This window comes from Dipodomys ordii, unplaced genomic scaffold, assembly GCF_000151885.1.
Source record: "Dipodomys ordii isolate 6190 unplaced genomic scaffold, Dord_2.0 Scaffold84, whole genome shotgun sequence".
In the NCBI taxonomy this organism is placed as follows: domain Eukaryota; kingdom Metazoa; phylum Chordata; class Mammalia; order Rodentia; family Heteromyidae; genus Dipodomys; species Dipodomys ordii.
In genome coordinates this window covers 2,911,510-2,924,039 of record NW_012267300.1, presented here as the reverse complement: position 1 = coordinate 2,924,039, position 12,530 = coordinate 2,911,510, and positions in this window count along the sequence as shown.

Here is a 12,530-nt window from a genome sequence, read left to right as displayed (position 1 = left end):
AAAATTGCCTAAGACATAGAGAAATACAATTCAATGAAGAAAAATATGTGTGATAACATGTCAGAGGAAAAGCACAAAAGGATTTCTTCATATTTGGTAGTACTGGAGTTGGAATACAGGGCTTCAAGCTTACTTGGCAGTCACAGTAACATAGAAGACACATTGCCAGCCATTTTGTTCTGGTTGTTTTTGACATAGGGCCCCAAAATTCCCAACAGACCAATCTAGATGGTAATCTTATTTATGTTCCCACATAGCTTAGATCACAGGAATGCTCTTCTTTTCAGTTGACATAGGGACTTCTTAACTTCCAGGGCTGGCTTGGAACTATCCTCTTAATTTCAGATTCCTGAACAGCTGGGATAGCAGGTCCACACCACTGTGTCCACTTACTAGTTGAGAAAGGGTGTCACAAACTTTTGCCCAAGATGGTTGCAAATTACAGGCCTCCCGATCTCCAGTCTCCCAAGGATTACAGATGTGAGTGAGGAGCACTCAATTGAGAATTTATTCATATCCATATCCTAGGAGAAGAAACAATAATTCCAAATAGCCAAGAGAAAAGGTGCTAAACCTCATTAATAATTGGGGATATGATGAACAAATGCAAAAGCATGGAGTGCATATGTAGAACTCAGTATGTCCAAGAACACTTGTGAGCCCAGAGTTCCCCCCATGCTGCTGAGTTCTGCAATTAGGTGACAAACTGCATGAACAGATTAATACTACTGTTATAATAAATTATTATACATTATTATTGTGGAAGAAAGGGAATACAGGGAATAGAATACACACATATTCTGGAGTTGTAAATATGTTTCTTTGTTGCTATTTTCTAAAAGCTATCCAACTTCAGATTTTAAGAAACTCATTTCAGTATATGACATATAAACTGGGTAATAAGTCAAAGGATGTGGTTTTTATTTTATTCAGACAATTATAGACAATTATAAAACAATTATTTAGACAATTATAAGAATTACAAATAATTCATTAATTTCTTTTTTGCAGTATTGGGATTTGAACTCAGGGCCTCCTACTTGCTGGGCAGGTCCAATTCCTCCTTTTATTTTATGTATTTTTCAAAAAATATTTCACACCTTTTCATAGTCAGTAATAGTTTCGTGCCACCTCTTCAGCTTTTGTATAATTGAGCCTCTAGTGAATTTTATCATTAGGGATTTTCCCTCTTACCTGATCCATTCCAATTAAGAATTGTGATGATTTTATGCATAAAGTGTTTTATTATGTGAATGATCAATCAGATACTATAGCAGAATAAATTATAGTATATTCTATAAAAACATTGAGACTGGAATAGGGAGAGAACAGATCACGGTATAAGAGAGGATGCTATATTTACTACAACATATAACATTATCTTTCATGAGAAATTCTTTGAGGGCACATGATTCCTTAGAAAGAGGAATAAAATAGAGTGAAACACAATGAAGCAGTAGTTATGTAGGAAAAGGGAAAGTTCTATTGTGAAATGCAAAACAGGATGTGCTCACATTTTCAGTGTGGTAGTACCCCAGTATCCATGGACACTTGATTCCCTGACACTGCAAATACCTAAATCCATGGAGGCTTGAGTCACATATGTAGGATTGCAGAGTATGTGCATACAAACTGTAAGCATCCTCCTGTACATTTTAATCATCCTACATAATTTGTCATACTTAAATACAACATAAATGACATGTAAATAGTTTTTATGCTATCTTTAGAGAATAATGGCACAAAGAGTGTCTATGTTACAGATGCAATTTTGTTTCAAAATTGTCCCCAGTTCATTTAATCTGAAATTGTAGAACTCTCAGATACCAATGATTGATTGTAATTTTAATGTTTTTCTTCACTGTGTTTTAATGGACATTGGTTTTTTACCTGTGAATGCAGCAAATAAATCATTTCAGATATACTTTGATATAGCATCACAAAAAATATTCTCTTTTTTGAGGAAAAGGGTCATACCAAAAGCTAAATATTTAAATACTAAAAAAAACATGATTCTAATTTTTATAGATAAAAATGGAAGAATAAATAGTAGTGAGTTTTTTTGTTTTTTATATTTTTTGGCCAGGAAAAGTACAAAATGGAGCAAGGAGATGAATTTGGGAGAAAAGAGGTAAGATGAACTATTACAGACATGAAATTGAAGGTTCCTTCCTCTTTATATTCTAGATGAAGAAAAATTCAGAGAACAGTATCGCAGCAGGCAACAGCAGCTCTTGCAGTGTGGTGTTAGGTGCATCTGTAGAAATGGCTGTGTGTCAAACACTGGAGACATGTAATCATTATTCTTAGAAATTTTTGGACATTTTCTACTTCCTACCTATCATAATTTATTTCTTACCAGAATGTTCATCATCTATAAGAACTGTGTAGGATTTGTAATGCAATCTTGAATCCCACCTTTTGAGACAATTCAGTGTAGAACTAGAAGAAGCCTACAATAATTATAGTTTATTTTATTAATCAACCTGGAGACACACAAACAAGAAACCTTACCTGTTCACAGATCATACTGAAAGCATCCTAACTACAAGTGGTTTTTTTTTAATGAAAAATCACTTGAACATTGAAAACTGGTGTTTGATGATTTTGATGATATAGCATCTATTGTGTTCAATAAAGAACTGTTTGGCCTCCCAGCTTCATGTAGCTACGAGGATCTCTTACTTTTGCTGCATTGTGACATACACTCTGTCAGAAAGAGTCTTCCATGTTTTTCCAAGACACATACCAAGGGTGGTGCTGTAAATTAGAAATCAACTGCCATTGAAACTGATATTTTGGTTTGGCTGATGATTCCAAGGCAAGTTTCTGTAGTCTTAGGCTGAGTTCACAAGCTGCTATTATCATAGGGCTTTTATTTTTTCCTAGTCCCTTGACCTGCTATTGATAAATTGGCATCTGCAATGTTAGACAACATCAGTACATCATAGTTTGACTAGTTACTTTTTACACAATTGGAAACAATATTTTTAAGCAGGTGAAATTATTTTAAAGGAAAAATAAAGAAACAAATAATATGAATCATGAAAATGACAATGGGGCAAATCATTTGAGGGTTGTCTCTTCTTTCAATGCTCTCTTTTTCTGAGAAAATTAGAGTCTTGTGCCAAATATCGATTCAGGCAGATGCTCTCAATTTCGATATTTGTTTGTTTGGAGACAGGGTCTAATCATACAACCTAGGCTGACATAGAACTCACTGTATCCTCCTCCAGTTCTGAGATTATAGATACGCACTATCATGTCTAGACATTTGTTTTGTTTTATAGGTCAAGATTACTTCCAAATCACTTTGAAAGCCTGCCTCAGCCTCCAAGTTTTGGTATTACAAATGTGTACCACCACATCTAATCTCTAGAATTCCTTTTTTACTCTCTCTCCTCAACTCTTCTCCCAATCTTCCTTTCACCAAAATCAGTTCAATACCACTCCATTGTCTCTCTATTCTTTCCTAATTCTTGTCTCTTAACTACTCACCGATCAGTTCTTCATCAACTAATATTATTTGACTTTTACTTAACTATACAGAGATGCTATTTGTTTCTAAGGGACTTGAAAGTAAATGAATTGGTTTTAAACTCTTAAATATCACAAAACTTGATCTACCATCTTTTTGGCTTAGTATCTTTATCACACTTTATAAACTAATAAATGAGGCTATTGAACATTAGTAGAATATTCCCAGGAAAGCAAGTGAATCACAGAAGCATGTGTCTGAAGTTCATTTTCACTCTGTCTATGTACCCGTTTCTGTCTCTCTGTCTCTGTCTCTGTCTCTGTCTCTTTCTTCTTCCTCTCTCTCTCTTTCCACCTACTCACCTATATGTGCAAGTTTTTGTTAGAGGGGAGAGAGTAGTTAATGAAAAAGGAGCAGAAAGAGAAGTAAACATATACATGAAGAGAAGCTAACTACTCCACAGATGGCAAGAATGTAAGAAGTGCATTTTTTGATTCCATATAAGTGAAAAATATTGCATTTCTTCTCAGTGAGCCTCATGGATCCTATTTTACTTTTTACACAGTCTTCTATTTTCCTACCAAGTGGAACTGATGGGAAGGCCTATTAATATCTCTGGCTTCTTCAAAATTCTGAAGTCTGTAAATGAATCTATTAGTATTTTCTTTTGAAATTAAAATTCTCCTTGTAGACTTGCAAGTCAAAATTGGAGTGATCTTTATTCAGAGCCCCCTGGGAATTTTACACATCTCATGAAAACTTAAAAAGCAGCTTTTCCTTTCCTTCTCTCCAAAACATCTGTTCCCACTGGTAAGGTATCTGGCTCACTACGTTATTCTTTGTATTTAGCTGCTTATAAAAATCTCCAAGTTCCCCATGCAGACAGGGAGATGGCATAGTCTTTAAATTTATTTAAAAGTTGCATTTGCTAGAAACTGAAAAGGAAATTTGGTTTTTTTCTCTCTCTCATAGCATAACACAACATAAGCAAAACCAACTTATGTTGGACCTAATCTTCACTTTAACTTGAGCCTACCATAGATATGATTATTTAATGCATGTAACACTAACATGGGTCAGAGAATATAACATGGCTTAGAGAATATACTAGTGCCTGTCTGCCTGGGCTAGATCCTATTAAGGCCAGTTACAGCTGTGAGAAGTAGACAAGGTAACTTGGCATTTTAGTGTCTCAATTTTCTCATAGTCAAAAGAAACTGTCTTCTTGATAGTACTCATCCTCAAAGGTTAATTTGAGAATTTGTTGGTTTAATTAATTAACATCAAGCACTAGATGACACACATGATGACTATTGTCTTATAAATGATGCTGAAATGAACTACACAATGGAATCCTTCAGACATAACACCACCAGCTAGCAATACCTATATTTTTGGTCTGTCCTTAGCTTCCTTTTCTTTCCATAACCTATTCATGATTTTAAGAAGTTACTCTAAATATCTTATTGAGATGTTTAATATAGAACAGTTTCAAACATACAAACATTGCCTATACCTACCAATTTATAGTGAAAGGTATATGCCAACTACACTAGTTAGGTGTGCATTTTTTAACTATCCCACATTATAAGTAAAAAAACACTGAAGCTCAGGGTAAAAAGTAATTATAAGTTCTCCAGCTAATCAGAGACACAAAGAGAAAGTCAGTATTGAAACCCAAGTTTACTTACTTGACATGCTTACAGGGAAGCTATGTGGGAATAATGGAATAGAAGACCAGTAAATAGCCACGGGTGCCACATCTTTGATAATGCATAGATCTCTGCTTGACTCTAAATCCTGGGAATAAATAGCATAGCCATGAGCTTAAGTGATAATTGTGCTGCTTTTGTATGAATCCAGTATTGTGTTATTTTGAGTTTAATGAACTGGTCAGCAAGTTTAGAGATAAGAAGAAGAAAGCAGTAGGTGAGAGATAGGGTAATATTGAACTCACTTTGGTGAAAGGAAAATTACAAGAAATGAGGGAGCAAGAAATAATTCTGAGACTCAAGCATGGTGTCACATGGTTGTAATCCTAACTTTTGAGAGGCTGAGGTAGGATGATCATATAGTTTAAGGCTAACCTGGGTTTCATAGTGAGCTGGAGGCAATCTTGAGTTACAAAGGAAGATTTTGTCTCAAAAGAAAAAACCCAAAATGAAACCAAAAATTTCTAGTAGTAATAGAAAATCCAGAAGGACTTCTAAACAGGTGTTACATTGGGATAGAATCAATGTTTCATTAGTTAGCTTTTCACTGCTGTGATAAACACCTGAAAGGAACAATTTAAAAGGAGGGAAGATTTATTTTGGTGATACTGTCACTGATTTCAGCCCAAGGTCATCTGGATTCATTGTCCTATGCCTAAGGTGAGACAGAATACATTATGGTAGACAAATGTGGCAGAGGCTGCTCATTTCATTGTGGCTAGTGAGCACAAGTAACAGGTATGACAGGTTAAGATATACCCTTTAAACACATACCACCAACAACCCCCTTTCTCACATTAAGACCCAGTTGTTTCCAGAAATGCCTCACAGACACACTTCGAGATGTGCGTTATTAATCTCCTGAGCATCTCTCAAGCCAATCAAGTCCACAATGTGAATCAGAATTGTTCAGCACTCAGTCTAGGAGTGTCTTGTCCTTGTCTACATGCAAGTGATCTAGTGTAGACTCTAGTTGGATACCCCACCTACACCATGTAGTGTGTGGAACCTATTGTTTAGGGAACAGAAATCAAATTCCACTCTGTCATTTGATCAAGTTTCCAAAAGAAAGCATTTGCTCCTTGTCTCTTTCAGTTTCTTAGGAAGAAAAATCACAAGTCTAGCGGTGGTGTATATTGGGAAAATTACTTAGTACTTCTCAACCCCCAGGACCATTAGAATGGGCTTCCCAATGGAAACACAAAACAGCCTCCCTCACATTTTTGATGGAGCACTGCAAAAGAAATGTAGCTAAACATTTAAATGCTTTTTGAGTTGACATTCATACAAGAAAAAGTATTAATTTGACAGTCTTGTTTCTATGGTGTGGCATCATCATTAAGAATGGGAAATTGGTTTTAACAAATGACATAAGATTGATAGATTAGTGGTCAGATCTCAATGGCCTCAGTTTCTAATGATGCAGAACTAATACTAAATAATGCTTTTTCAGTGTAGTTTTATGCTTTAACTCATACCACAGAGCTGTTTAATGGTCTCCAGAGAATGGCAGCTATGTTTAAGATAACAGAAACACAGCTAGTACTTTGCTTGAACGTCAAATCTAAATATCTCATAATAAGTTTCTTTGGTTTACAGTGTGAAGAAAGGAAACAAAACAAAAATCTTGCTACAAACCATCAAAACATTCTGACCTTGGACAATCAGCCTGCTAGTAGCATAATGATAAGCTTTAAATGTATAAGAGCCAGTTACTGGCTATCAGTAGTCCTGTTTATTCTAATCTTCATTTATAGTATAAAGATGCTAAGACAATTAGGCAATTATCTGTCTGATTTGATCAGTGTAGACAGCCAAACCAGCTAATTCAGCAGGGAGATAAAGTCTTGACTAGCTACACTGATCAAATCAAGAAAGTAACTGCCAGAACTCCTGTTAACTTTGTGTGGAATGGATGCTGCCTTGGGGAATGGCTTAGATTCAAAGGCTCTTGCTTTTTGAAGTCCCCCAAAAGTCTGTTAATTGGAGCTCTTTGGACAGTTAAAACTGCATAGTTTGGGTTGGTTGACTGGTTCTCAAACACCATAAATTCACCTACCTTATAATGATCATATATATATATATATATATATATATATATATATATATATATTCCTAATAAAAATATTAGGACAGCCTAATTTTGTTATTTAGAAAGAAAACAGAGAAAACTTGCAATGCTTTTTTTTTATTGTGAAAATACCATACAGAGGGGTTACAATTACATGGGCAAGATAATGAGTACATTTCTTATCGAGCATTGTTGCCTCCTCCTTTGTTTCCCCTTCCTATCTCTCACCAACCCTTCCCCCCAACCCCAAGGCCAAAGTTGTAAAGTTCATTTTTCAACATAATGACTTGTACATCTCATTGTTGCAATGGATCCACCTGTATCCCTATTTAAATAATTTGTTTTTGCCTTTCCCCTCCACAAATTATACCAACATCAAATACAGTGAAAGCAGGGGTTATAATGTGGGGGAGGGACATACAAAGCAGCAAAGAAATAATCTTATAAATATATTAGAAACAATCACATGAAAGAAAAAACATTTGAATATTTATCTTGGGGTTCAGCTATCTTTTTATTTGTAAAGGCAGCCAGGAAGTACAGGAAAGAAAAAAAGAAAACTTCCTGAGTTCAGAATGGTTTCAGGTATACTCTAGGCATACTGACAGTCACATTACTCATCATCAAGGTCAGCTAATATCAACAATTAACAGAAGATGAAACAAATATTGATATTATATTCTAATTATACTCATTAAAATTAATCTGGACATTTTCATGGGCGTGTCTAATTTTTTCTTTTAAAAAATATTTTTTAACCAGGCACCAGTGGCTCATGCCTGTAATCCCAGCTACTCAGGAAGCTGAGATCTGAGGAGCATAGTTCAAAGCCAGCTTGGGCAGGAAAGTCTGTGAGCTTCTTATTTCCACTTAATCACAGAAAAATAATGGAAGTGATGCTATGGCTCAAATGGTAGAGTGCCTTGAGATGAGCAGCTCAGGAACAGTCCCCAAGTCCTGAGTTCAAGTCCCAGGACAAGCAAAAATAATGTTTGTATAAAACAATGAAATAGCTCAGTGAGAAGACAGTGCTGGAAGGTAGAGCTCAGCAAGGGCAAAGATAAAGGGTAATGTTCAAGGTAATGAGAGTAAAACTAGATTTCTGGGAAAGAGGAATGAGTAATTCTGAATAATTTTCCTGGGTATTTCAATGGAGATAGTCACTACAAAGACGGTAGCTTCCGCTACATTATTCATATTACTTCTCTGAGGGCTCCATTGGCAAAATTAGGTCCTTCAATCAACTCAGGGAAGTATTTATAGCCTGGTTGATTATCTAGTATCTAGAAGTTATTAGAGTTCTTTCCACAGTCTCTCAATGTGGGAAAGGGTGAAAATAGAAGCAAATAGAACAGAGAAGGAGGAAAGAAGGAAGGAGGATAGGAAGGAAGGAAGGAAGGAAGGAAGGAAGGAAGGAAGGAAGGAAGGAAAGAAGGAGGGAGGGAGGGAAGGTCAGAGGGAGGGAGGAAAATAAAAAGAAAGATTTTAAAGAGTCACACATCAGAAGTAAACAGCTCTCAGTCTTTTATTTCACCAAATGCTTATGGAGTATTTATTAAAAGTTAGCATTTTTAAACATATAAAATATGCAAAAAGGCACAACTTTTAAATGCTTATAGAACTCATAAACATTTTAATTTATTTAACACAACAACCCAGTTAAATGACTATCATTACCATTGCTATTTCTTAAATGAGAAATTGGAAGCTAAGGGAAATTAAATTGCTTCAGTAAAATTGCTTACAAAGCTAGTCAGAAATACATCTTGACTTTAAGGAATTATCACAAAGAATTAACTGGCAAATCAACTAGTAAAACTATTCTATCAGAGTTGGTTATGGTGGCACAGATGGCTCAGGCTCAGGAGTTAGAGATCAGGAAAGTTACAGGTTGAGATCAACCAGCACAAAAGTTTCTGAGACTTCCATCTTAACCAAATAAGAGCTAACAAGATGATATTTGTATGTCATCCCAGCAATGACAGAAACATATATGAGAGGATTGAGGTCCAGGCCAGACTGGCACATAAATTGCAGACCTTAGTTGAAAATTAATAAAAGCAAAAAGAATTTGATGTAGCTAAAGTGAGATTATGTTTGTTTAGCAAATGTGGGTTCAAACTTGAGTTCAAAACTTGAGTTCATATTGTACCATTCATAAGGAAATAGAAAGACTTGGAAAATTTATATTAACTGAAGCCAGCTAGAGCCAAAGAAACATAGGTTGTAGTATCTGGAATGTGCCTATAAATAAAGTAAACACACACTGAATGGTTAAAAAACATATACCAGGACATGATAAATTATACAGGACTCTACACATTCACACAATGAGCCAAAAGAGGACATGCATAGGAGCAAACCACAAAGGCTCAATAGTTATGTGCATATGATCATAATACTTTATGAGAGTAACTCCAAGAAAAGGGAACAATATTTTTTTAGTTTCTATTGTTGCTGTTGTTGTTTTCTTTTCCTTTTGTCTTGTTTATTAGTTTGTCTTTGGGAGGGTAAGGAAGGTACAGAAAAATGGAACAAAGAGTGAGCAAATATAACAGTGGCACTCACTAGACCTTATGTGGAAAATGAACTGTACATCTTACAGGTGGGGATGGGAGGTAAAAACTGGAAGAGAGAGAAGGAAGGGAAGACATGGTTCAAAAGGAAATGTTCTCGATACCTGACTCATGTAACTCATGTATATCGCCTCTACACTAAATAATAAATTTTTAAAAAACCTCTGAATTCAAACACCATTACCACTAAAACCAAACTAAACATGGCAAACCAAAATACTGGTATGCCATCAGGAAAATGGCCCCTCTGAAGAGTGGTATAAAGTTAAATAATAATATATTAGCAGCAGGGAAGATCAAGCAATATTTTATACATGAAGGTGGATGTGAGGGGGACCAAGAGAAATGGTTGGTAACTCAATAAGTAGTTGTAGGGAATATTAGAGTTCAGGGAAATACTGTGAGCATAAGTGCTGAGTAGTTCAGAATTCACCATGTTAGAGCATTTGCAGAAATTTCTGAAGCCGAATGTGAAAGGAATAATGATTTAGAGAGCTCGTGTTTCAATATCTAGGAGACAGAGGGGCATTTAAACTTTGGAGAGAATGAATGTGAAAAAGTCATTTTGGAGATGGTTGGTTGGTTTCAGTCTATAAAATGTATTAAAGAAGAAAGAGATCAGAAATGTATTGTTAAGAAACTACTGAGCTATGTTGCCTCCATAATAGGTTGTGGTAGCCTTCCTCAAGCAGAGATGGAAAAGTTGTCAGAAAGAATAATTCACACTGGGTTAGGAGGTTGAGATTTGAAAATTGTGGTTTAAAGCCAGTCCAGATGAACAAATTCAAGAGATTCTTATGTCTAGTTAACCAGCAAAAAGCCAGAAGGAGAGCTATGTTTCAAGTGGCAGGATGCAGGCCAAGTTAGAAGATGTCGCCTTGAATCCAAGACCCAATACCAACACAAAACAAACCAACAGGCAAACAAACAAGGAAACAGCAGCATTGTGAAATTAAGAGTCTGTTCCATGAGAATGTGACCTATTACACTGTATGAAAAAAATGTCAGATTCACAAATGCCTGAAGAATTCATCAAAATTCTGAATGAAAGCAGAATTCACCATTAAAGGATGTGCAAAAACTGAAGTCAAGTACAGAAGAAAGTTCCTCAAATATTCATAACAGCTTAAATGATGAGGAGGAAGGTGGGACAAGAGCTTGAATGTAATATCCCTTGGAAGAGAGGCCTCTTTCCCTCAGAGGAAGAGTAACAGAAGGAAAAAGAAGAACAGGGCAAAGGCACCACAGAAATGGTGACCTACATATTGCACTCTTGGAAGATGGAGTAGTCTTCCATGGGAAGTACTGGGAATTTCATCACTCAGGACACTGAAGGTGAGTTTGAACAAAGCAATAAAACATCTGTCTAGAGAGAAGTTCTGTATCTGCATGAAGAGATAGCGTGGTCATGGGAGTCATTTCTAACTCTCATACATGACTGGCTTTATGCTATGCTAACTCAAAAATCAAAGTAACACTTGCTTTGGGGATAACATTTTTTTTACATCTCCCAGCAGATTGAGTACGTTCAGAAACATGTGACCCTTTCCTCAATCCCTACAGATATAGATTCAGTTGTTGTTGTTTTTTTTTTTATCACCCTCTCATAGCCTGAAGCAGCTTCCTATCTTTTTACCCCTATTTCAGGAAGGGTCATTAGTTATCTTTCTGCCTCTATTCTTATTCTCTGAGGGTCAGGTAGTTTTGTGCCTAAGACAGGCACAGATTTTGCGTTAAAAAAATCATAATTAGTAGATGTTGTGTTATTCAATTTCTTGGCAGAAATAGGTTGTGTAGTATACATATACCAGAATTATGGCCTAAGACATTCACTGAAGACATTCAGAAAGTTTCTGGAAAATATTTGCTTCACTTTTCAAATTGTATTAGGGTCACCAAATTCCAACTCACAAGCCTACCAACCTCGTTTCCTATTGACCTTAACCACAGTGACATCTTCTTGGCTTGCATTATCTCATCCAGTCCTTATTAGTGATTGCTTCTTATTACCTTGTTATCCCCAGTGCTATATCTCAGGATCCTTCAGAACAATCTCCTGTTTTCACTCTCTGCAAGATCCAGCTTTCACAATCCCTGGTTTTCCCTTTGTGTGTCTTTATGTCTTTAATCACCTAAAGAGAACATGTAATTTCTATACTTTCCTTTTTGAGCTCTTGATCCATTTTGCTTACTATTTTTCAGGCATTTCAATGTGAATGTCATGGAAATAAATATTCTGTCTGTGTAAAGAAGTGTTCAGATTGTATCATTTTATGGACACTATAAAGATAAGTTCACCAAATTCATAAAAGTTGGGACTTTAGGTTCATATTAGGTTGAACTTTGTCACTCAAATTCTTGTTTCTAGCTGGGCACCAGTGGCTCATGCCTGTCATCCTACCTACTAAGGTGGATTCTCATTGAGGATCAGAGCTCAAAGCTAACTTGGGCAGAAAAATCCATGAGACAACAAGTGGCACTGTGGTTCAGTTGGTAGACCGCTTGCCTTGAGCTGAAGAACTGAAGGACAACGCCCAGGCCCAGAGTTCAGGCCCCACCACCTACAAAAAAAAAAAAAAAATCAATGAGACTCTGAGTCTTCAATTAACCACAAAAGTCAGAAGTGTGGTTCAAGTGATAAAAAAAGCTAAGGACAGTGTCCAGGTACAGAGTCCAAGCTCCAGTCTTGGAAC